The 27472-nt window shown below is 37.4% G+C and overlaps 1 long non-coding RNA gene across 3 annotated transcripts; it reads right to left on the bottom strand.

The window, feature by feature from the left end:
- Positions 1–27472, bottom strand: LOC123554803 (uncharacterized). 3 transcript variants are annotated; one of them, XR_008371620.1, is made up of 9 exons: positions 24735–27472; positions 22700–22798; positions 21463–21561; positions 18941–19436; positions 16387–16548; positions 15998–16085; positions 14942–15095; positions 13080–13184; positions 1–932 (listed from the first exon to the last, which is right to left on the bottom strand). It is a non-coding gene; the product is annotated as an uncharacterized LOC123554803 (long non-coding RNA). The 3 variants fall into 3 exon arrangements; XR_008371619.1 differs by having other exon boundaries at positions 21463–22798; XR_008371618.1 differs by lacking the exon at positions 24735–27472 and having other exon boundaries at positions 21463–23298.

The following is a 27472-nucleotide window of genomic DNA, read 5'->3' as shown; positions in this document are numbered from 1 at the left end:
TCGGGAGGAACGTAGATGAAGTGTGGGTATAGCTAAAAAGGATAGGACATGAGGGATACCAGTTCTAAGAAACGTTATGAGATATAAGTCAAATTGAGAAATGTGCCACAAGACTTTAACCAACACTGTTACAAAATCTGAACCCAGTAACATTGACCTTTGAGCAACCTGACCCTAAACAAAAAGATTTCTGCCACGTTCTAAGATCAATCCTTATGTGAGGTTATATTGTGAAATTGAGAAGCTTATCATGAAACTTTAACCAGCACTATCACAATATTTAAGCCAGTGACTTCGACATTTAGGATACTTGTTCCTAAACTAATACATGTAGATGTCTTTCCCTTACCAAGACCAACACTTATGTGAAGTTTGATGTTAGTAAGGGCAGTAGTAAGAAGATATAGTGACACTGAGAAGCTTGCCTAAAATTTTAACTTTCAATGCAACGGTGACAGTGACACAGACGCCAAGGAAAGTACAGTAATCCTCCATACTCTTCAAACAGTCGAGCTAGATATTTTCAAAGCCGTTTAGACAATACAGAGCGGACATGAAGCTAAGCTATTTGACCTTTGATTTCCATGAGTAATCTTGACCTTGGGCCTTGTGACCTAGGTTGAGCGCTCTGTACATCGTCTTGATGAGGTTTATAATTTATGTCAGTTTTATGAAAGTCATCTCAGCGGCCATGGTGGACAAATGAACGGACGGATGGACTGGACATGCGTGACTCCAACATAGCCCAATATACTTTGTACATTGGGGTATAATTATATATATGCTAGCTTATGTCTAATTTGTTTAACTATGCTTTTGTCATGGCGGCTGTAGTTGTGTCATACTATATGCTTGTGCCAGGTCTGTCGTGGATTTATCATACTTGGTTCTTTCTTCTGCATATATTTCCCACTAGAGTGTTTGAAATCAATCTGAAAATGAAGACAAATTATTAGGATAAAAATATTTCAAGATGTAACTTAAAGGTAAAATCAACTTAAACCAAATCTTCCATTTTTTTCTTCTCAGAATTATCAGTAGAACTATATATCTCCCCTTCCTTTGCAGGAGAAAAAAAACTGCCAAGAGCTGTCACAGGAGACAGCACGATCGACTATTTATGCTGCATAGTGAAACGGGGCACATCTGAGGAAGCCGGAGCTGTCACTTGAGTGTTAAATGACTCCAATGGTGGTTGTAGATATTGCGCAATAGCCTGAGTCTGTGTCAAAAATACCAAGTTATAAGAAAGACAAGAGATCACAGAGTGATCTTGGCGCCCACCAATGTGCCATTTTTGAGTGTTCCAAATTTCTAGACTTACTGACTAGCTCAAGGTCAAATTTCATTTCCGTACACAACACTGTGCATGTGGTCCAAATTCGAAAGCTGTAGCTTGAGAAATGTGAAAGTAGGTCACTAGGTCAATGTAAAGGTAAAAGTTTGTTTTGGTACACAAAACTATGCATGTGGTCCAAATTTGAAGGCTGTAGCTTGAAAAATGTAAAAGTAGGTCACTAGGTCAAAATCAAGGTCAAATTTTATTTCGGAATACAAAACTATGCATGTGGTCCGAATTTGAAGCCTGTACCTTCAAAAAAGTGAAAGTAGGTCACTAGGTCAATGTAAAGGTCAAAGGTCATTTCAGTACACAAAACTATGCAAGTGGTCCAAATTTGATGGCTGTAGCTTGAGAAATGTAAAAGTAGGTCACTAGGTCAAAATCAAGGTCAAATTTTATTTTGGAATACAAAACTATGCATGTGGTCCAAATTTGAAGCCTGTACCTTAAAAAATGTGAAAGTAGGTCACTAGGTCAATGTGAAGGTCAAAGTTTTTTTTAGTACACAAAACTATGCATGTGGTCCAAATTTGAAGGCTGTAGCTTGAGAAATGTGAAAGTAGGTCATAAGGTCAAAATCAATGTCAAATTAATTTTGAAACACAGGAACATGCATTTGGTCCAAATTTGATGCCTGTACCTTCAAAAATGTGAAAGTAGGTCACTAGGTCAAAATCAAGGTCAAAGTTTTTTCCAGTGCACAAAACTATGCATGTGGTCCAAATTTGAAGGCTGTAGGTACAGAAATGTGAAAGTAGGTCACTAGGTCAAAATCAAGGTCAACTCATGTCAAAGTTCATCTTGCCACTCAAAAATATATATGTGGTCCAAATTTGAAGGCTGTAGCTACAGAAATGTGAAAGTAGGTCACTAGGTCAAAATCAAGGTCAACTCATGTCAAGGTTCATCTTGCCACTTAAAAATATACATGTGGTCCAAATTTGAATGTTGTAGTTATTGACAAGAACATTTTAAAAGCTTTTCCCTATATAAGACTATATGAACCATGTGACCCCCGGGCGGGGTCATTTTTGACCCTAGGGGCATAATTTGAACAAACTTGGTAGAGAACCACTAGATGATGCTACATTACAAGTATCAAAGCCCTAGGCTTTATGGTTTGGACAAGAAGATTTTCAAAGTTTTTCCCTATATAAGTCTATGTAAACCATATGACCCCCAGGGCGGGGCCATATTTGACCCTAGGGGTATAATTTGAACAATCTTAGTTGAAGACCACTAGATGATGTCACATACAAAATATCAAAGCCCTAGGCCCTGTGGCTTTGGACAAGAGGTTATTCAAAGTTTTTCCCTATATAAGTCTATATAAACCATGTGACCCCCCAGGGCGGGGCCATATTTGACCCAAGAGAAATAATTTGAATAATTTTGGTAGAGGACCACTAGATGATGCTTCAAACCAAATATCAAAGCCCTAGGCTCTGTGGTTTTGGACAAGAAGGTTTTCAAAGTTTTTCCCTATATAAATCTATGTAAAATATAGAAATAAACAAAGGGCCATAACTCACTCATAAATTGTTGAACCAGTCTGATTTTCAGGGGGACACAACTAGGGTACCAATACATCATTCTGACAAAGTTTGGTCAAAATCCCCCCAGTAGTTTCTGAGGAGATGCGATAACGAGAAATTGTTAACGGAAGGACGGAAGGACGGACGTCGGACCACGGACGCAGAGTGATTTGAATAGCCCACCATCTGATGATGGTGGGCTAATAAAGATAAAGTGTATCAAAACACTAAATCAGTATGATTATAAGCAAAAAGGGGGCATAATTCATAAAATATTGGTGCAAGAGTTATCACCTTGTGGCATATGATGTGGGTGATGAAGTGTTACACCTACTTTAAGTCTAAATCAAATCCATTTAGTAATAACGGAGAGAGAGTGAAAGTGTACCAAAACATTAACTTGAAATTCTAAGTGAAATGGGGGAATAATTCATGAAATACTGGTGTTAACTCTAACTCTATGCACCATGTGTCATATGATGTGGATGATAAGGTGAACAACTATTTTAAGTTTGAATCAAATTCGTTTAGTATTAACTGAGATAAGAGTGATAGTGCACCAAAACTTTAACCTGAAATTCTAAGTAACAAGAGCTGTCCGTAAGACAGCGCGCTCGACTTTTCTCAGTGCTTGACTCTGAATTAGAGCTTTGCCAGTAAAATAATTCCAAGTTAAAAAGGGACATACCTCAGTTAAAAATCAAACTAGAGCTATGGGGATTGTTTCTCCTGGTGTAGACTTTATAGTAAATAACTATTTTAAGTTTCAAGTCAATACCTTTGATAGTAACAGAGATATTTGACTTTATCAAAAACTTCAACCAACGGTATAAAAGTCGAGCTAAAAATGGGAGATAATTCATGAAATACTGGTGCAAGAGTTATGGCTATTGTGTAATATGATGTGAGTGATGATGCTGAACAACTACTTCAAGTTTGAATCAAATCTATTTAGTAATAACTAAAATACAGTGGAAATGCATCAAAATTAACCTTAAATTCTTAGTAAAAGGGGGCATAATTCATGAAAAATTGGTGCAAGAGTTATGCGCCTTGTGTCATACGATGTGAATGATAAGGTAGAACAACAATTGTAAGTTTGAATCAAATCCATTTAGTAATAACTGAGATAGAGTGATAGTGCACCAAAACTTTAACCTGAAAATCTAAGTAAAAGTGGGGGATAATTCATTAAATATTGGTACCAGAGTTATGGACCTTGTGTCATATGATGTTGGAGATGAGGTGGAACAACTGCTTTCAGTCTGAATCAAATCCATGTAGTAATGATTAAGATATAGTGAAAGTGCATCAAAACTTTATCTTCTAAGTAAAAGGGGGAGATAATTCATGAAATATTGGTGTGAGAGTTATGGCCCTTGTGCCATATGATGTGGGTGATAATGAAGAATAACTATTTTAAGTTTGAAACAAATCCATCAAGTAATTACAGTGATAAGGAGTAAAAGGAGGAAGTGTAAAAAAAACTTTAACCAAGGTGTGGACGCGGAAGGACGCCGACGCCGACGCCGGGTTGAGTAGGATAGCTCTCCATATACTTCGTATAGTCGAGCTAAAAGCTGGGGATAGAATATTTGACAAAAATCAGCATATTAACAACAAAAACTAGAAATTGCTTTTGTAAACAAGAGATCACAGAGTGATCTTGGCGCCCACCAATGTGCCATTTTTGAGTGTTCCAAATTTCAAGACTTACTGACTAGCTCAAGGTCAAATTTCATTTCCATACACAACTGTGCATGTGGTCCAAATTCGAAAGCTGTAGCTTGAGAAATGTGAAAGTAGGTCACTAGGTCAATGTCAAGGTCAAAGTTTGTTTCGGTACACAATCCTATGCATGTGGTCTAAATTTGAAGCCTGTAGCTACAGAAATGTGAAAGTAGGTCACTAGGTCAATCTTAAGGTCAAAGTTCATTTTGGTACACAAAACTATGCAAGTGGTCCAAATCTGAAGGCTGTAGCTTGAGAAATGTAAAAGTAGGTCACTAGGTCAAAATCAAGATCAAATTCTATTTCGGAATACAAAACTATGCATGTGGTCCAAATTTGAAGCCTGTACCTTCAAAAATGTGAAAATAGGTCACTAGGTCAATGTAAAGGTCAAAGTTCATTTCGGTACACAAAACTATGCATGTGGTCCAAATTTGAAGCCTGTACCTTCAAAAATGTGAAAATAGGTCACTAGGTCAATGTAAAGGTCAAAGTTCATTTCGGTACACAAAACTATGCATGTGGTCCAAATTTGAAGGCTGTAGCTTGAGAAATGTAAAAGTAGGTCACTAGGTCAAAATCAAGGTCAAATTTTATTTTGGAATACAAAACTATGCATGTGGTCCAAATTTGAAGCCTGTACCTTCAAAAATGTGAAAGTAGGTCACTAGGTCAATGTGAAGGTCAAAGTTTTTTTCGGTACATGAAACTATGCATGTAGTCCAAATTTGAAGGCTGTAGCTTGAGAAATGTGAAAGTAGGTCACTAGGTCAAAATCAATGTCAAATTTCATTTTGAAACACGGAACTATGCATATGGTCCAAATTTGACGCCTGTACCTTCAAAAATGTGAAAGTAGGTCACTAGGTCAAAATCAAGGTCAAAGTTTTTTCCAGTGCACAAAACTATGCATGTGGTCCAAATTTGAAGGCTGTAGCTACAGAAATGTGAAAGTAGGTCACTAGGTCAAAATCAAGGTCAACTCATGTCAAGGTTCATCTTGCCACTCAAAAATATACATGTGGTCCAAATTTGAAGGCTGTAGCTACAGAAATGTGAAAGTAGGTCACTAGGTCAAAATCAAGGTCAACTCATGTCAAGGTTCATCTTGCCACTCAAAAATATATATGTGGTCCAAATTTGAATGTTGTAGTTATTGACAAGAACATTTTAAAAGCTTTTCCCTATATAAGTCTATATGAACCATGTGACCACCAGGGCGTGGCCATTTTTGACCCTAGGAGGATAATTTGAACTAACTTGGTAGAGAACCACTAGCTGATGCTACATTACAAGTATCAAAGCCCTAGGCTTTGTGGTTTGGACAAGAAGATTTTCAAAGTTTTTCCTTTTATGTCTATATAAACCACATATGACCCCCAGGGCGGGGCCATATTTGACCCTAGGGGTATAATTTGAACAATCTTAGTTGAAGTCCACTAGATGATGTCACATACAAAATATCAAAGCCCTAGGCCCTGTGGTTTTGGACAAGAGGTTATTCAAAGTTTTTCCCTATATAAGTCTATATAAACCATGTGACCCCCAGGGCGGGGCCATATTTGACCCTAGAGAAATAATTTGAATCATCTTGGTAGAGGACCACTAGATGATGCTTCAGACCAAATATCAAAGCCCTAGGCTCTGTGGTTTTGGACAAGAAGGTTTTCAAAGCTTTTCCCTATATAAATCTATGTAAAATATAGAAATAAACAAAGGGCCATAACTCACTCATAAATTCTTGTACCAGTCTGATTTTCAGGGGGACACAACTAGGGTACCAATACATTATTCTGACAAAGTTTGGTCAAAATCCCCCAAGTAGTTTCTGAGGAGATGCGATAACGAGAAATTGTTAACGGACGGACGGACGGAATGACGGACGGACGGACCACGGACGCAGAGTGATTTTAATAGCCCACCATCTGATGATGGTGGGCTAAAAAGCGCATGTCTCCCCTAATTCAAAGTCCTATAGGCAAGAAGTCAATAGGGGTCAGGAGCGAAAGTCAAAGAGACACTGATGGTTTGCTGCAATAGGGATCATCTACTTGGCATGTCCAGTCATCCCGCTAAATTTCAATATTCTTGGCCTAGTGGTTCTCAAGTCACTGTTCAGGCTCCTGTGACCTTGACCTTTGATCAAGTGACCTCAAAATAAGTAGGGGTCATCTACTCTGCATGTCCAATTATCCTATTAAGTTTCAACATTCTAGGTCAAGTGGTTCTCAAGTTATTTTCCAGAAATGATTTTACATGACCAGGCCCCTGTGACCTTGACCTTTAATAGACTGACCCCAAAATCAAATCAATAGAGGTCATTTACTCTGCATGTTCAATCATCCTATGAAGTTTCAACGTTCTGGGTCAAGTAGTTCTCAAGTTATTGATCGGAAATTGATTTCCATTTTCAGGCTCTAGTGACCTTGACCTTTAACAGAGTGACCCCAAAATCGATAGGGGTCATCTACTCTGCATGTTCAATCATCCTACGAAGTTTCAACATTCTGGATAAAGAGGTTCTCAAGTTATTGATCGGAAACGGTTATCAATGTTCAGGCCCCTGTGACCTTGACCTTTAACGGAGTGACCCCAAAATCAATAGGGGTCATTTACTCTGCATGAACAATAACCTTATGAAGTTTCAACATTCTGGGTCGAAAGGTTCTCAAGTTATTGATTGGAAACAGTTTTCCATGTTCAGGCTCCTGTGACCTTGACCTTTAACAGAGTGACCCCAAAATCAATAGAGGTCATCTACTCTGCATGACCAATCATCCTATGAAGTTTCAACATTCTGGATCGAGACATTCTCAAGTTATTGATTGGAAACGGTTATCCATGTTCAGGCCCCTGTGACCTTGACCTTTAACAGAGTGACCCCAAAATCAATAGGGGTCATCTATTCTGCATGAACAATCATCCTATTAAGTTTCAACATTCTGGGTCAAGTGGTTTTTAAGTTACTGACCAGAAAGGGTTTTCGATGTTCAGGCCCCTGTGACCTTGACCTTTAACGGAGTAACCCCAAAATCAATAGAGGTCATCTACTCTACATGTACAATCATCCTACGAAGTTTCAACATTCTGGGTCAAGTGGTTCTCTAGTTATTGATCGGAAATGGTTTTCAATGTTCAGGCCCCTGTGACCTTGACCTTTGACGGAGTAACCCCAAAATCAATAGGGATCATCTACTCTTCATGAGCAATCATCCTATGAGGTTTCAACATTCTGGGTCAAGTGGTTCTCAAGTTATTGGTCAGAAATGGTTTTCAATGTTCAGGCTCCTGTGACCTTGACCTTTGACGGAGTGACCCCAAAATCAATAGAAGTCATCTATTCTTCATGAACAATCATCCTATGAAGTTTCAATATGCTGGGTCAAGTGGTTCGCAAGTTATTGATCGGAAATGGTTTTCAATGTTCAGGCCCCTGTGACCTTGACCTTTGCCGGAGTGACCCAAAAAGCAATAGAGGTTGTCTACTCTAGCAGCCCTACAACTCTATGAAGTTTGAAGGTTGTAGGTCAAATGGTTCTACAGTTATTGCTTGGAAATGAAGTGTGACGTAGGGACGGACGTACGGATGGACTAACAGGGCAAAAACAATATGTCTCCCCCAGAGGGGGGGGGGGGGGGGGGGGGGGGGGGAAGACATAATAATTTGACAAAAAGTAAGCAAAACAACTAGATCGCAAGTGTGTTTCAATAGCACTGTGCGTACGTTTGAAAAGCTCTGTACGTACTTTTCAATAGTTTCAATAGTATAGCCCTCTTCGTATGTAATTACTACAAGCGCCTTTGTCGACTTTCTTACACATTTTAGACGAAATTATATTAAAAGAGCCTGCTAAAAAATTCAACACAAAAGTCGGAAACAATGAATTAAGACATGTAACAAGAGCTGTATCCAGTGTGACTATTTTCTACAGTGTTTAAGCCCGAGTCAAATGTATTTAGTAATATCAGAGATAGGGTGAACATTAACTAGGTATAAAAGGGACACGATTAACGGAAAACTTCTGCAAGAGTTATACACTATGTGTCATATTATGCGGCTAGTTATGTGGAATAATCACTTTAAGTTTGAATAAAATCCATTAAGTAATAAATAAGATAGAGAAAAAAGAGCATCATACTTTAATAAAAAAGGGACATAATTTATAAAATGATCTGAAGCTGAACAAGAGATCACAGAGTGATCTTGGCGCCCACCAATGTGCCATTTTTGAGTGTTCCAAATTTCAAGACTTACTGACTAGCTCAAGGTCAAATTTCATTTCCGTACACAACACAAATCTATGCAAGTGGTCCAAATTTGAAGGCTGTAGCTTGAGAAATGTAAAAGTAGGTCACTAGGTCAAAATCAAGGTCAAATTTTACTTCGGAATACAAAACTATGCATGTGGTCCAAATTTGAAGCATGTACCTTCAAAAATGTGAAAGTAGGTTACTAGGTCAATGAAAAGGTCAAAGTTTGTTTCGGTACACAAAACTATGCATGTGGTCCAAATCTGAAGGCTGTAGCTTGAGAAATGTAAAAGTAGGTCACTAGGTCAAAATCAAGGTCAAATTTTATTTCGGAATACAAAACTATGCATGTGGTCCAAATTTGAAGCCTGTACCTTAAAAATGTGAAAGTAGGTCACTAGGTCAATGTAAAGGTCAAAGGTCATTTCAGTACACAAAACTATGCATGTGGTCCAAATTTGAAGGCTGTAGCTTGAGAAATGTAAAAGTAGGTCACTAGGTCAAAATCAAGGTCAAATTTTATTTCAGAATACAAAACTATGCATGTGGTCCAAATTTGAAGCCTGTACCTTCAAAAATGTGAAAGTAGGTCACTAGGTCAATGTCAAGGTCAAAGTTTTTTTCGGTACACAAAACTATGCATGTAGTCCAAATTTGAAGGCTGTAGCTTGAGAAATGTGAAAGTAGGTCACTAGGTCAAAATCAATGTCAAATTTCATTTTGAAACAGGAAACTATGCATATGGTCCAAATTTGATGCCTGTACCTTCAAAAATGTGAAAGTAGGTCACTAGGCCAAAATAAAGGTCAAAGTTTTTTCTAGTGCACAAAATTATGCATGTGGTCCAAATTTGAAGGCTGTAGCTACAGAAATGTGAAAGTAGGTCACTAGGTCAAAATCAAGGTCAACTCATGTCAAGGTTCATCTTGCCACTCAAAAATATACATGTGGTCCAAGTTTGAATGTTGTAGTTACTGACAAGAACATTTTAAAAGCTTTTCCCTATATAAGTCCATGGGAGGTTTGTTTAAAAAATTAAAAAAAATATATGGGGGGATGGGGTGTGACAATGGAGGTGGGGGTGACCGGGTGTGGGTACACAACTTCACATGTTGATAATAAATGTTCATGGAGAAAAAAAAATGAAAAAAGTTTGATTAAATTCTACCCCTGATTTTTAAACAATTAAAGGGCAATAACTTTTGAAGTTACTCAAGAAATCCTGACGAAATTATTGTGATCTAAATATTCAGTTTCAGTTTCATAGTTTTAGGTCAAATATGTCACACCTTATGAAGCAGAAATTGTCATATTTATAGTATCCTATATAGCTATCATAAATAGTGGTGAACATATATATGACGTTTGATTTAAATATTCCTAGATATGGCTCCGGACGGACGGACGCACGGAAAGACGGTCGGAAGGACGGGCGGATGGACAACGCCAAAATTATATCCCTCCACCTTCGGCAAGGGATAATAAACAAGAGCTGTCTGAGGACAGCAACGCTTTATCTCTTCAACAGCCTTATCACTAAACCAGGAGGGTCCTAAACCACTCAGTTGAGTTACACTGCTTCATGCTTGCTTGAACAGTTTTGAAAGAAAATAACGCAAGTAAATGTCTGTGAAATAATCATAAAATAGTATATTTGTACAATTTACGTAAAGGGCCAGCAGTTTCTGACAATGATTTTAAAATCTGGTCTGCCATTTCTGACATAAAGACTTTTTGATAAATCAAAATAAATTAATTTGAACAATATTGGTAGAAAGTCACACAAGGACCATTTGTGTGAAGTTATTTCAAAATCAGACCAGCAGTTTCATACCGCTATATACGTATAGGGAAAAGTGACCACACCCCACGGCAGCCGTGTTTTTAACGAATCGGAAAAAAATGAACAATCTTGGTAGAGAATTACGTAAGGACCATTTGTGTGAACTTCTTTCAAAATCATACCAGCGGTTTAGGGAATGTCGTTTGAAGATTATTCTATTGTTATCTCTGGTACTACGTGCAACTTAGTGTAACCATTTGAACAACTTTGGAAGAGAACTAAGCAAGGAACATCCAGGTCAAGTTACATCAAAAATCCATTCAGTGGTTTTGGAGAAAATATGCATTATTTCATCATGAGCGGGCACCTTGGTAGAACCACTGACCTTCCGTAAGCCAGCTGGATGGCTACCTCACATAAAGAATTCAACGCCCCGAGTAAACTCGAACCAACATCGATGAGTGGCAAAAATGGGACATATATAATGCATGAAAAAAATCAATACATTAAAATCCCAACCAAATGCACATACCCACTTGATGCTGATGACGTATACCAAGTTTCGTTTGAATTGATACAGAAGGTACAGATGTAATACATATATTGTGAAATAAAAAAATATAATAATCGGGCATAAAAGTCCAGACTATGATTTATGCGCACGTACACCAGGTTGATGATGAAAAATCAAGTTGTATTGAACTTGGGTGGAATATGGATATATGAATACACATTTCAAAAGTAGTAATACTGTAATGTTAAAACAAGTGGCTCAACTAAAAAAAAAACATTTATCGGACAATAAAATGCGAAAAAAAACGCACATGAACGCTTCATGTTAAATTATGAAGTGTGCAAAGTTTTGTTTGAACTGAATAGAAAGTGTACGAAGAGATGAATGCTCAAAGCTTGTAGCTGTATATTGTTAAATTAAAAAAAAAACAAAAACAAAAAAACAAAAAACAAGAGCTGTCACTATTGGTCACAAATGCCCCGAAGTAAGCCCAAGAAGCTGTATTCGCAAAAAATCACATATCATTTTGTGACCTTGTCCTAAGAGGCCTCGGTCGTAAGTGTGACACATCTCAATATGGTTAACATTTGTGTCAAATTATTTTCAAATCCCTTGATATATGGCAGAGTTATGGACCAGACAAGAAAAACCTTTGACTTCTAAGTGTGACCTTGACCTTGGAGCTAGAGGTCTAGGTCTTGCACATGACACCCTACCTCATTACAGGGAACATTTATGACAAATAATTTCAAAATCCCTCCATCAATGGCAAAGTTATGGACCGGACAAGAAACAGACTATGTAATCCTTTGACCTGTGTGACATTGACCTTGGAGCTAGGGGTCTGGGTCTTGCTCATAACATGTCGTCTCATTACGGTGAACATTTCTGCAAAGTAATTTCAAAATCCCTTCATGAATGGCAGAGTTATGGACTGGACACGAAACATACCCTGTTAACTTTTGACTTGTAAATATGACCTTGACCTTGGAGCTAGGGGTCTGGATCTTGCGCATGACACATCGTCTATTATGGTAAATATTTATACCAATTTCTTTCAAAATCCCTTCATGGATGGAAGAGTTACAGCCCGGACAAGAATTTACCGGACGCATGCACGGACGGACGGACAGTGCGATTTTAATATGCCAACCGTCGGGGGCATAAAAAGGAGCATAAGTATAGAAAAAAATTAAGTATGAAAGGGGCATAATTCTGTAAAAAAATACAATTAGAGTTATGGGGATTGTAACACACATTACAAAGAAATATATTTAATTTCAAGTCATTATCTTTTAAAGAACCAAAGATATGTCTATAAACAAAGCTTTCAAAAAATTTAACATGGAAATATTTCCAAGTATAACAACATTGTGACCTTGACTTTGGGTATAATGGGCCCAGCCCCTGCACATAATTTGTTTGTATGTTGGACAATGTTTGTGTGAACTTACAGCAAGATATAAGCAATAGTAACACAGATATGGCATGAAAAACAAGGGTTGCCAAAAAACTTTAACCTTAAAAATAACCTAAGTATAACACCTTGATGACCTTGATCTTGGGTATTATGGGCCCAGTCCCCGCACATACTTTGTTTGTATGCTGGACAATGTTTATGTGAAGTTACAGTAAGATATAAGCAATAGTAACAAAGATATTACGGAAAAACAAAGGTTGCCGAAAAACTTTAACCAAGAAGGCTCAAGGCGAGTAGAATAGCCCCCCTATTCTCCGAATAGTGAAGCTAAAAATAAAAAAAAATCTTCTGCCAAGAAACTTGCAGAATGGCCACGGACACCGAGTAGGATAGCTCTTTACATAATGTGTATAACTGTGTTTAAAACAAGCTATTTCAGAATAAATGGTACAAAAGTAATCATAAATTTCTTACAGATAGTATCTGGCATGCACCAGACTCACCCCTCAACTGCCGAAAACAACAAACACAGGACAGCACGTTCTGGAATCGATTCTTTTTCTTTGTCTTTCAACAATGTAAAACACTGCCTTCCTGTCGTTTTAAACCTGAAAAACATATCATACTTATAACACTAACAAGCGAAATTCATGCAATTCAATGAAAATATGCTACCTGTCGCTTAATAATTGGCACTGTTTATACAAAGTAAAATGGCCTATATAGCAGGTCAGAAATTCTAACTGACTAATCAGAAAGATGCATTTTCAAGTTCTGTCATTTTCCAGTTTTTACAATGAACATGTAGTGACTCGCAGTAATTTAGAAATCAAGTTCAGTTTTTAATCTCACATGTCTTACAGGATGCTAAAATGAATACATTTTAAAGTTTAATTTGGATACTATATTGATTGCTTTTATTTAAAATTAGATTTGAGGTTTTAAACAGGGATTCTGTGATTAAGTCCGAGTAAAGTGATAACCCGACTGAAACGAGTACCATTTCGCAATGTTACTGTGAACTACAAGTATTCACGCCAAACTATGCCTTGTGCAAAAAGTGTGCTTTATCTTTAGACACGGAGTAAAGATGCATCATTACAAAATGCAGAATTTCTAAAGACCACCCGCATCAATGTCTTTAAAACTGAGTAAAAAATCAAATAATGAAACAGTATAAAATTAATGTATCGAGATAAAATTTCTGTCGTTAGTAAATGTCTAAAGAGAACAAAAATTGATGTCCAAATTGTATGACACAGACCCCTGAAAATATTCAATAGAATAATGCTAAGAATTTAAAAAGAGGCGAAACTCAAAAATAACATCGGTCACCAAATTCCAGAAAAAGCAAATGTCTTCTTCAAGCTAATGTTTACAAAGTTTCATTTGAGCTGTAGGACTTAAGTACATAATGTGTTCTGATGTAGTTGTAAAATTTCGACGTCCGACAACGGGTCATAACTCGAGCAGAAAATCAGACATGGAAGTTTCGATAATACACATATCCACTTCATGTTACGTTTAAATTGGGTAGAAACTGTATGAGAAGTTGGGTACACAATGTTCTTATATAGATGTAACATTTCAAAGTCCGTAAAAGGGCCATTACCCCAAAAGAATAGTACATGAAAATCCCCAATATATGCGCATTTCAATGTAAACGGTATATACTAAGTATATTTCAGTTACATATAAACTGTAAGAGCAGCTGAGTATACAAGAAATGTGACTAAAGGACTGACGGACAGACAGATATTTTAAACACTATCTTTGACACCGTGGTAATAACATATATCTAATAATTTACGTCGTATCATAGTTTACCTATAATGCAGGCAAAAAAGATTATTTTCTAAGTCCATCTGAAAGTTCTTACAGGTGAACAATTTGCAAATAACAATGTGTATATTTCTCGGACATCCGTTGGTGACATATACAAATAAGGTCTGAATTTCAGAGAGACTTGCTCGCTAATTTTAAATATATTTAGTTGAAACAGAATTCATTTTACAGATTCATAGAAAGTAGTTTTTGAAATCATGTTTATTTTCACGATTTTGCTAGCTGGTTTCTAACTAGTATCCGCACCTCATCAAAAACTGCGGTCAAAGTTCTGTCAAATCGGGATTTGAATCAGCGACTCAAAACAAGGAGTCCATGATCTACCATTATAGCCGGGTGAGCACACCATGTCACGAATTTATGTGGCAAAATGATTTATATAAAGTACATACATGCCAGAAGAATTGCTTTCCGCAATGCCATGTTTATGGAACCTAATTTCATCATCTGCATACAAAGCAGATAAAATAACTTTCAAACTAAAAGAAAAAAAACGTTATGAAGTATCATTTCTCTTTACCTGAATAAATTCGTCGCCTACCTCGCGGATTCTGATGTGTGCACGAGGTGTGGAAGAGCTCTCTATCATCAGCAGGACAGGGCAAATACAGACGATATGTCCATCAAAGGCTGTATTCCACTAAAACCACTCTATCTTGACCATTCGAACAGTGCTGAAATGTTTTTATTACATACTCAATTACATACTCAGTTATAAACTCCGTTAAAAAAACGTCAATATTTTCACATTTCACGTCGAATGCGTGGCATCATTTGTGATGTAATTTTTACGTTCGATAATATGCACTCGTACTTTCGCGAAATATTGCGCCCTGAAGTGTGCAATAATTCCGCTGCGTAACTCATGCATATTTCTCGATACAAATCTAATAACCTATAAGTCCTACATTTATAAGTTTTATTGCACTATTAGAAATGACAGTATATGCCAATAATTATTTTTCAAGTCAGTTAATCTTGTGAAACAGTCGATCCGTGATTTGCAAAGTTATACACTCTTCAGTTTAAAGTTGGTATTTTTTTTTTCATTTCGGAACAAACGCATCATAAATGCGTCACCTTTAGGGTCTGCAAGTTATACAAATCCAGTATCAGTGTACATAATGACGACAATATAAAAGTTAAATTATTTTATGAAAGTTTTATATTGGAAAGTGTGTGTGTGTGTGTGTGTGTGTGTGTGTGTGTGTGTTCGGGTTTAACGTCTTTTTCAACAGTTTTTCAGTCATATAAACGACGGTGTCTACTTGTAGCAGTGAGCACAATGCCCAACTTTATAGTGCTGCCTCACTGGAATATCACGCCGTAGACACGTGACATGATACCCCACCCAGTCTCATTATACTGACACCGGGCTGACCAGTCCTAGCAACACCCTCTTAATGCTGAGCGCCAAGCGAGGAAGCTACTATAGTACCATTTTTTACGTCTTTGGTATGACACGGCCGGAGATCGAACCCACGACCTCCCGCACTCGAAGCGGACGCTCTACCACTAGGCTACCGAGGCGGTATATATTGGAAAGTATGACGACAAACAAATTCAAATATTTTACCAAAATTTTATACTGCAAAGTTATTCCAGGCATCGGGTCCCTTCTTCCGCCACTGGCTTCATCTGGTAGAAGCAGCAAGTGTCGTCTCCTAGATACAATTGGCAACTAACTGTCATGTTATAAATACTCTTATTACATATGGATATATAATCCTTAAGTTTAGTTACCGAAATTGTTATTTTGTAAAATTTAAATAACTACCAGCGAATACATAACTTGACAAATCTCTCAATATGTTCAGGAAAAAAGGAAATTTATGTCACAGAACCAGATGTCAACAATAGCTTTTTGCTGTGCCTGTCACATTTAACATTGTTTCAGGTAAGTCAGAAACCTTAGATGTAATACAAACGCGTAAATAGCAATTCTAAAGTGATTTAGTAGCCTACCTTGTCGAGAACATTTGATTACTATGTTGACATAAGGGACCCAGAACACCTCTGATAAGCGACATCGATTGGTTACCAGTGCCCCTCTGGTTATCGGCATCTTTTTAGTACCAGCAAGGCAATTCCACGACAACCGTAGTTCCCTCAACTAAATTTTTCTTCCTGTTTATACAATAAAATAAACAGCCACACTGTTTTTCAGAAACCAACACTTACAAAAAGTCACATATGAAAAAATAGTTATATCCTCGTTTTCTTTTTACTGACAGAAAAAAGTTTGTTATAAAAGCTTTGATACGTTTTAAAGAAGACAAGAGATCACAGAGTGATCTTGGTGCCCACCAATGTGCCATTTTTAAGTGTTCCAAATTTCAAGACTTATTGACTAGCTCAAGGTCAAATTCCATTTCCGTACATAACACAAATCTATGCATGTGGTCCAAATTTGAAGCCTGTATCTTCAAAAATGTGAAAGTAGGTCACTAGGTCAATGTCAAGGTCAAAGTTTGTTTCGGTACACAAAACTATGCATGTGGTCCTAAATTTGAAGCCTGTAGCTACAGAAATGTGAAAGTAGGTCACTAGGTCAATCTTAAGGTCAAAGTTCATTTCGGTACACAAAACTATGCAAGTGGTCCAAATTTGAAGGCTGTAGCTTGAGAAATGTAAAAGTAGGTCACTAGGTCAAAATCAAGGTCAAATTTTACTTCAGAATACAAATCTATGCATGTGGTCCAAATTTGAAGCCTGTATCTTCAAAAATGTGAAAGTAGGTCACTAGGTCAATGTAAAGGTCAAAGTTTGTTTCGGTACACAAAACTATGCATGTGGTCCAAATTTGAAGGCTGTAGCTTGAGAAATGTAAAAGTAGGTCACTAGGTCAAAATCAAGGTCAAATTTTATTTTGGAATACAAAACTATGCATATGGTCCAAATTTGAAGCCTGTACCTTAAAAAAGTGAAAGTAGGTCACTAGGTCAATGTAAAGGTCAAAGGTCATTTCAGTACACAAAACTATGCAAGTGGTCCAAATTTGATGGCTGTAGCTTGAGAAATGTAAAAGTAGGTCACTAGGTCAAAGTCAAGGTAAAATTTTATTTCAGAATACAAAACTATGCATGTGGTCCAAATTTGAAGCCTGTAACTTCAAAAATGTGAAAATGGTCACTAGGTCAATGTCAAGGTCAAAGTTTTTTTCGGTACACAAAACTATGCATGTAGTCCAAATTTGAAGGCTGTAGCTTGAGAAATGTGAAAGTAGGTCACCAGGTCAAAATCAATGTCAAATTTCATTTTGAAACACGAAACTACGCATATGGTCCAAATTTGATGCCTGTACCTTCAAAAATGTGAAAGTAGGTCACTAGGTCAAAATAAAGGTCATAGTTTTTTCCAGTGCACAAAATTATGCATGTGGTCCAAATTTGAAGGCTGTAGCTACAGAAATGTGAAAGTAGGTCACTAGGTCAAAATCAAGGTCAACTCATGTCAAGGTTCATCTTGCCACTCAAAAATATACATGTGGTCCTAGTTTGAATGTTGTAGTTACTGACAAGAACATTTTAAAAGCTTTTCCCTATATAAGTCTATATGAACCATGTGACCCCCGGGGCGGGGCCATATTTAACCCTAGGGGCATAATTTGAACAAACTTGGTAGAGAACCACTAGATGATGCTACATTATAGGTATCAAAGCCCTAGGCTTTGTGGTTTGGACAAGAAGATTTTCAAAGTTTTTCCCTATATAAGTCTATGTAAACCATATGACTCCCAGGGTGGGGCCATATTTGACCCTAGGGGTATAATTTGAACAATCTTAGTTGAAGACCACTAGATGATGTCACATACAAAATATCAAAGCCGTAGGCCCTGTGGTTTTGGACAAGAGGTTATTCAAAGTTTTTCCCTATATAAGTCTATATAAACCATGTGACCCCCAGGGCGGGGCCATATTTGACCACAGAGAAATAATTTGAATCATCTTGGTAGAGGACCACTAGATGATGCTTCATACCAAATATCAAAGCCCTAGGCTCTGTGGTTTTGGACAAGAAGGTTTTCAAAGTTTTTCCCTATATAAATCTATATAAATTATAGAAATAAACAAAGGGCCATAACTCACTCATAAATTGCTGAACCAGTCTGATTTTCAGGGGGACACAACTAGGGTACCAATACATCATTCTGACAAAGTTTGGTCAAAATCCCCCCAGTAGTTTCTGAGGAGATGCGATAACGAGAAATTGTTAACGGAAGGACGGACGGACGGACGGACGGAATGACGGACGGACGGACCACGGACGCAGAGTGATTTTAATAGCCCACCATCTGATGATGGTGGGCTAAAAATGGGTTTCAAACTCACACACTAAAAATCATGAATTCGAACCAGGTCTCCGGCTTATGCGGTAGCAAACGCTTGCCTGTTTAGACCGCAGCACAGCAATGAGCCCGACGTACAATTACACCAATCATGAAGACCTATTTGGTGTAATTAAACTGATTTACCGACCTCTATTCAAAGTGCAATATAAATTATAAGGAAGTCCTTACGTATGGTACAGGAAACTGCTTCTTGTCGGACAGTTCGGGTTCCTCGTCTGATAGCCTGAGTTTCATATCGAATAGTTTCAAGTTTCTTGTCCGATACTTCGAGCTTTTCTTTCACCATAGCCATAAGTTGAATGCACATTCCTACGCTCCAGAATTACGAGAAAAATAGTTCTTTGCTTTCTAAAGGTTTAAAGTTATGCACTGCTTAACTGAATACTGGTAGTCATTATCTAACAATTAACAGTAATGAGTTAAAAATAAAAAAGTTAAAACCATGTACGACCATACGATAACCAGAAAATATAAACTGCAAAAAAAAAAGCTATCAAACGAAATTATCTAATTGTACCTGTCAGAAAAATTACATACCTTAGAAAAAGGATCAAGTTGCAGCACCGACTTAACCACTGTGAAATCTACAACATGACATCCACGCACGTGCTTGTAGACAATATCATGTACCAGAGCTGCACCATCCACTAAACCATTGCATTGTCTACAACATGATATATTCACACGTGCTTGTAAACATCAGACAAAAAATTGATAAAATGCATACAAAAACAAGAGATCACAGAGTGATCTTGGCGCCCACCAATGTGTCATTTTTGTGTGTTCCAAATTTCAAGACTTACTGACTAGCTCAAGGTCAAATTTCATTTCTGTACACAACACTGTGCATGTGGTCTAAATTCGAAAGCTGTAACTTGAGAAATGTGAAAGTAGGTCACTAGATCAATTTCAAGGACAAAGTTCTTTGTACACAAAACTATGCATGTGCATCAATTTTGAAGACTGTAGTTTGAGAAATTTGAAAGTAGGTCACTAGGTCAATCTTAAGGTCAAAGTTTATTTCGGTACATAAAACTATGCAAGTGGTCCAAATTTGAAGGCTGTAGCTTGAGAAATGAGAAAGTAGGTCACTAGGTCAAAATCAAGGTCAAATTTCACTTCACAACACAAATCTATGCATGTGGTCCAAATTTGAAGCCTGTTCCTTCAAAAATGTGAACGTAGGTCACTAGGTCAATATCAAGGTCAAAGTTTGTTTCGGTACACAATCCTATTCATGTGGTCTAAATTTGAAGCCTATAGCTATAGAAATCTGAAAGTAGGTCACTAGGTCAATCTTAAGGTCAAAGTTCATTTTGGTACACAAAACTATGCAAGTGGTCCAAATTTGAAGGCTGTAGATTGAGAAATGTGAAAGTAGGTCACTAGGTCAAAATCAAGGTCAAACTTTATTTCGGAATACTAAACTATGCATGTGGTCCAAATTTGAAGCCTGTACCTTCAAAAATGTGAAAGACGGTCACTAGGTCAATGTAAAGGTCAAAGTTTGTTTCGGTACACAAAACCATGCATGTGGTCCAAATTTGAAGGTTATAGCTTGAGAAATGTGAAAGTAGGTCACTAGGTCAAAATCAAGGTCAAATTTTATTTCAGAATACAGAACTACGCATGTGGTCCAAATTTAATGCCTGTACCTTCAAAAATGTGAAAGTAGGTCACTAGGTCAATGTCAAGGTCAAAGTTTATTTCAGTGCACAAAACTATGCATGTGGTCCAAATTTGAAGGTTGTAGCTACAGAAATGTGAAAGTAGGTCACTAGGTCAAAATCAAGGTCAACTCATGTCAAGGTTCATCTTGCCACTCAAAACCATACATGTGGTCCAAATTTGAATGTTGTAGGTTATTGACAAGAAGTTTTTATAAGCTGTTCCCTATATAAGTCTATATGAACCATGTGACCCCCAGGGTGGGGCCATATTTGACCCTAGGGGGATAATTTTAACATACTTGGTAGAGAACCACTAGACGATGCTACATTACAAATATCAAAGCCCTAGGCTTTGTGGTTTGGACAAGAAGATTTTCAAAGATTTTCCCTATATAAGTCTATGTAAACCATGTGACCCCCGGGGCGGGGCCATATTTGACCCTAGGGGGATAATTTGAACAATCTTAGTTGAAGACCACTAGATGTCACATACAAAATATCAAAGCCCTAGGCCCTGTGGTTTTGGACAAGAGGTTTTTCAAAGTTTTTCCCTAAATAAGTCTATATAAACCATGTGACCCCCGGGGCGGGCCATATTACACCCCAGGGAAATAATTTGAATCATATTGGTAGAAGACCACTAGATGATGCTTCATACCAAATATCAAAGCCCTAGGCTCTGTGGTTTGGGGCAAGAAGATTTTCAAAGTTTTTCCCTATATAAATCTATGTAAATTATAGAAATAAGCAAAGGGCCATAACTTATTAAAAATTTGTTGAACCAGTCTGATTTTCAGGGGGACACAACTAGGGTACCAATACATCATTCTGACAAAGTTTGGTCAAAATCCCCCTGGTAGTTTCTGAGGAGATGCGATAACGAGAAATTGTTAACGGAAGGACGGACGGAATGACGGACGGACGGAAGGACGACGGACCACGGACGCAGAGTGATTTGAATAGCCCACCATCTGATGATGGTGGGCTAAAAAAGGATAACATAAGTAGCAATATACATACCTGTTCATCATAAAGAGAAACGCACATTTTGCTTGGTCTGCATCTCCATGTCCTATCCGGCTGCGTCTTTTTTTCTTCAAGTACACATACCCCAGCATTCTAGTAGAAAAAAAGAAATACAAAACAAAAAGCGTAAAATGCAGAAATAAAACAAAACAATTTCGCGCGTTCAACCCAGATCTCGTCTGCACCGCATGTCTGTCGTCTGCATATTTCATGGCATGTCTTTGCAGCTTTCGCGCGTTCAACCCAGATCTCGCCTGCACCCAATATCTGTCGTCTGCAAATTTCATGACATGTCTTTGCAGCTATCTAAAACTGATGGGAAACGTAAAACAAATCAATCACAAAGCAGTTTTTGTGTACATGAATAAATCTATTTATAATGTACTGCTAGTGGCAAAAAGAAATTCACCTTGTAACGGAACGAACGATGACGAACTAAATGCGACATACAATTCGCACCAAACGCCCATTTTAACAAAACAACACAAACATGATCGAATACAACCGAGAAGACCACATGGAAGACACCAACAACACAACAAACACCAAAACCACCACCGTGAAACACCATCAAATAGCCAAACAAATCCCTGACAAAACAGCAAACACCGAACACCAAGAATTACGCAGCAAAACACATGCAAGGTAGATTGAGTTTTCAATAACCGCACATATTATCCAAATGTTTGTTTATATTCAAGTTTTGCCTGAATTCATTTACGGGTCCTAGCAAAGCTTAGACAATTTAAAGCTAAGCGTTTGTCACGTGATCGTTATCGGTTGCAGGATTTCTCCCACTGCTGTTTGTGGGTTTGGACGTCGTCATCCATTTATACCTTTGCCTGGATGTAGAAGTTAGTGCTCTAAAATCTGCTGTATGACTTTGTTCATCTGAACGTTGCCCATCCAATATACCATTGCCTAGATATTAAGGTACGTTTCCATGGTAATCCTGTTAAAGTTGAATGTATAAATACAGAAAGACATGTGTAAAAACATAAACAAATGTATCAAATCGTCGCCACATAAAAGGAAATGTAGACATACATGTACTAACCGTATATGCTCTAAAATCTGCTCATCTGAACGTCAGTCATTGTCTATATGTATTTTGTGGCGGTACGTTCCCATGGTGACCCTGTTGCGTGTATACATATAGAGAGGCATGTGTGAAAAGAGAAACAAATATACCAAAGTGTTGCCACATGTAAGAAAAAGTAAACATACACACCCTATATGCTCCAAAATCGTTGTAAAACTTTGAACATCTAAACGTCGGTCATCCATACATACCATTGCCAAGATGTGGTGGTAAGTGTTCACAGTAACCCTGTTAAATGTATAGATACAGGGAGGCATGTGTAAAAAGAGAAACAAATATATCAAATTTGTTGCCACAGAAAATAACAAGAGGGCCATGATGGCCCTGTATCGCTCACCTGAGTACCATTGATCAAAATGATATGATCATGTTTTGACATAGAGCACATAGGCATACACATTAAATATCATCAGGATAAACATTTTCTTGTAACAGTCCCTTTTGACCTAGTCAGGCTCAAATGCTGCATTTTTGAACTAACATGACTATTCCTTAGCCTGGAAGACAATTAAAGGGCAATAACTCTGAAGTTACAAAAGAAATCCATGCGAAATTGTGTGTGCACAACTACATTATAGTGCTCTAAATTCTGTTTAAGTTTCATAGTTCAAGGCCAAATATATCAAAAGTTATGATGCAGAAATTGCCATATCTATAGTACCCTATAATATATAGTTAACACTAGAACCTTCTAAGGGCCATAACTCTGGTGTTACTTGGGCAATCTGACTGAAACTTGATGGGCCCCATAACCCCAAAGTGGTGAACATATATATGAAGTTTGTTTGAAAAAAAATCTAAAATAAGGAATGATTTTTTGTGGGGGGGGGGGGGGGGGGGGGGGGGGGGGGGGTGATCAAGGTAAGGGGGTGACCATGTGTGGGTACACAACTTCACATGTTTACAATAAATGTTCATGGAAAAGAATGAAAGAAATTTAATGAAATTCTGCCAAATGGTAAGTTTGTTATGTACAAATATGTGGATTTTTATACAATTAAAGGGCAATAACTCTTAATTTACAGAATAAATCAGAACGAAATTGTGTGTACACAACCACATAATGGTGATCTAAATTCTGTTTACGTTTCATAGTTCTAGGTCAAATATAACAAAAGTTAAGATGCAGAAATTGCCATATTTATAGTACCCTATATAGTTAACACTAGAAACTTTTAAGGGCCATAACTCTGGTGTTACTAAGGCAATCTGACTGAAACTTGGCGGGCCGCAAAAAATCATAGTGGTAAACATGTATATGAAGTTTTATATAAATAGTCCCAACCATTTCCTAGATATGGCGAACAGACGGACGTAAGGACGGACGGACAACGCCAAAACTATATCCCTCCGACTTTCGTCGAGGGATAAAAAGTAAACATACATGTACACTCCCTGTATTTTCCAAAATATATAACATTTTACATCTGAACAGCTGCCATCCATTTATTTCATTGCCTAGACGTATGTTTCCGTGGCTACCCATTTTAGTATTTAGGAAAAAAACTGAAACTTATGTGTAAAAACAGAAACCTATATTAATTCTAGGGGTACCTTAGGGGTACCTTGATATTCCAGACAAAGAAAATATGAAAACATACACACCATTTATACTCCAGATCTGACAATACCTTAGTCCATAATCTGTATGTACACGCGGTCACCTAATGATGATAAACAAATGTGCAAAAATTCAAAGCTGTAGCTCGTATAGTTTTAAGAAAAGGTGGACCTAAATAAAAGTTTTAACCAAGAAACTCAAATTTTTGAAGTACAAAAAGGGCCATAATTCTGATAAAATGCATATCAGAGTTATGTTATAATTCTTGGGCTACACACGGTCACCTAATGATGATAAACAAGTGTGCAAAGATTCAAAGCTGTAGTTGGTACAGTTTTAAGGGGGGACCTAACCAAAAACTTTAACTAAGAAATTACAAAAAGGGCCATAATTTTGACAAAATGCATATCACAGCTGTGGTTCTTGGCCTACACAGTCACCTAATGATGACAAACAAGTGCGCAAAGTTTCAAAGCTGTAGCTCTTATGGTTTACCAGAAAAGGTGGACCTAAACAAAAAATTAACAAACGCCGACGATCAAGTGACGACAATACCGCGTAGACTTTTTCTCAAAAATCCGACAAACAAAAAGGAAAAAATACCCTTCCTGCTCCAAATCTGAAACCACGTCAGTCGATGTTGTGACTGAATTATGGATGGTCTCTCATCTATGCAATAATGCCACCATAGCAACTGGAAAACTGCAAAAAGTAAAACATGATTTGTTAAACGTAAATGTCTTACTTGCAGTTAAAGCTATGAAGGCAGTTTTAAAATATTTGTTTATACTTGTATGATACTTTGTAATCGATAGAAAGACCCGGAATCTGTATTCCAGGATATGACTACCGTTAAAAGTTGGCCCTAAAATAAATCAATTAACGATATTTGTCTATTTGTTGGAAAAAAACATATTGAATTTACATCTTCAAAAGCTAGTAATACCCTCAGATTTATAAAAAGAAATGTACAATGTAATAACCGTAATATTAAAGAAACTGCCTACAAAACAACCGGCCACAATTAGAATACTGTAACACCATATGGCATCCATGGCAGAAAAACGTAACATATGAGATAGAAAAGGTACAAAGAGCCGCAGCCAGATATGTTATGAATGACTACTCATACCAAAGCAGCGTAACATCAATGCTTGAAACTCTTAAATGGCAGACATTAGAACAAAGGAGAATACATGCATCTTTAATTATGTTGTATAAAATATCACACGACCTCGTCTCTGTAGATCATAACCACCTGACAACCTCTAGAAATTTAAACTTTATCATTCCATCTTCAAGAACACAATATCATATGAACTCCTTCTTTCCCCGCACAATCAGATACTGGAACGCCTTACCTTATCATATCAAGGACAGTTTAAACCTTCAGTGCTTCACATCTGACCTAGACTTGTATTGTACTAATGTCATCATCCTGTTTTTATTTTTAACAAGCTGTATATATTACTGCTCTTACTCTTTTAACAACATGAATATCATGTATCATGTAACATAGCAACATGCTTTTTAACAACTGCCCCGACCTCCCAGTTATGATCAGAAATTGATTGTTCGGAGTAGATGTAGATGTAGATGTAGATGTAGATGTAGATAATGGTTTGACAACATATGGAGTAATAGAACAGTATATAACTTTATTTTAAATCAATATTATCAAATTAATTCTCAATTTAAATGGTAGAGCGGAAGTCTGTTGTAAGCCACGCCATGCGTCCCTTTTTGCACAATTTTCCATGGATGCCAAGTTGTTAACACAGTCATATAAATAAGACTTATAAAACATGTTCCCAGTAAAAAATACGTGCACAATACATAATTTGATTGTTTCTTTAGCAACCGTTCACTTCAGGCAATAGCAAAAGGTACAGGTGAAAATTCCATCATACCAATATAGTTTGTGCATAATAATGGCATCGGTCCCTATACGGAATGAATGCGTGCTGAAAAAATTTCGAGGACGACTGGCTTTCAGCCCCAGTATTTGAAATACATTAAAGCTAATGAATATTCTTTGGAATCAATCTTTATAATCAGTGTTAAGAAAACAAACTGTTGTATTAGATATTTCTCTAGAAGTAGTTTCTTGCGTTTACAGGAATTTGAATGATAATCACAGGTTAAGATGGGCGAAAACCACAAAATGAATCATCTACAAGTTTAACGGAAGAAATGAGAAAAGAAATACGACAGCAATAGAAAGAAAATAGAAAAGAAAACACAGAATAAAAAAATTACATACCATTTTGTTGACTCGCCTCTCTGAAAACCCGGACTGGCTATAACAATAACAGTACGTTGTCACGAAAGTCACGTGGTAAGTGAACTGAGCATGAACAGTGCCTCGGGAATAACGCGTTGATTAAATCACAAAGATTGAGTGAATTGTGTAAGACTGTGTAAAACATGTTTTGTACGAGTTCATTTAAGTTGCCGGGTCATTGCGCCGTACTACTGTTCTGTGTAGCAATATATATGATAAACATTCCGAAAAAATTATGAGACCAAGTTGAGATTTTTGCATGTTACATTATTTTTTTGGGAAAGTTTACACAAATGCCGATTAAATCCCATGACTGATAGACTTTGACCATTAGTTGCGCTTCGGACTCATTTGCTGTATCTCATATGACGATCCGTGTAACATTAAATTTTGACCCCGTTGAAAATTGACCCCATGTGTCATTTTTCAACGTTGAGAGTTGATCCTGTCAACATTTCAACATTAAAGTTTGATCAAAAAGTCGTTAAGACCTGATAAGTCGTTAAATTTTGATAAGTAATGGGGTCAATTTTTAACGTTTAGCTAAAATTAAGTAAAACGTCGGAGATCATCTGTTTGTAGTAGAGAAACACACTTACTGGAAAGAACCAGAAACTATCGCAGACTTGCTGGATAGCTTCTTTAAAAATAATTTCACAAGGCCGAGTCCGGGCTCAAACTGACAATTTTGCCGAGGTAGGAGAGATCATCTATAAAAAGGTAAAGGTCTTGTTTATTATAGTGTCACCCCTATTGAAAGGGCCGGCCAATTTGGCTCATACGACACCTTTATAGTGCGTACCAATTACCTCCCAACTCCTACCACTATGCCAGGCGCCAGGCGGATAGAAGTCGGTAACCATTCATTTAACTAGCTCGCGGCTCACGAACCGGCCTTTTCGGAACCAGTCGCATGACAAACATTCCTCGGACGAACGGTCCCCATGGGGCTCGAACCTTCGACCTCCCGATCCCAAGGCGGACGCCTTAGCCACTGGGCCACGGTGAGCGGTTGGACAGCGAAAGTTTAACACAATGATTTTCGACAGGTGGGTGG

This window comes from Mercenaria mercenaria, chromosome 7, assembly GCF_021730395.1.
Source record: "Mercenaria mercenaria strain notata chromosome 7, MADL_Memer_1, whole genome shotgun sequence".
In the NCBI taxonomy this organism is placed as follows: domain Eukaryota; kingdom Metazoa; phylum Mollusca; class Bivalvia; order Venerida; family Veneridae; genus Mercenaria; species Mercenaria mercenaria.
Note: the sequence above shows the minus strand (reverse complement) of the source record. Positions and strands in the feature narration are given on the sequence as shown.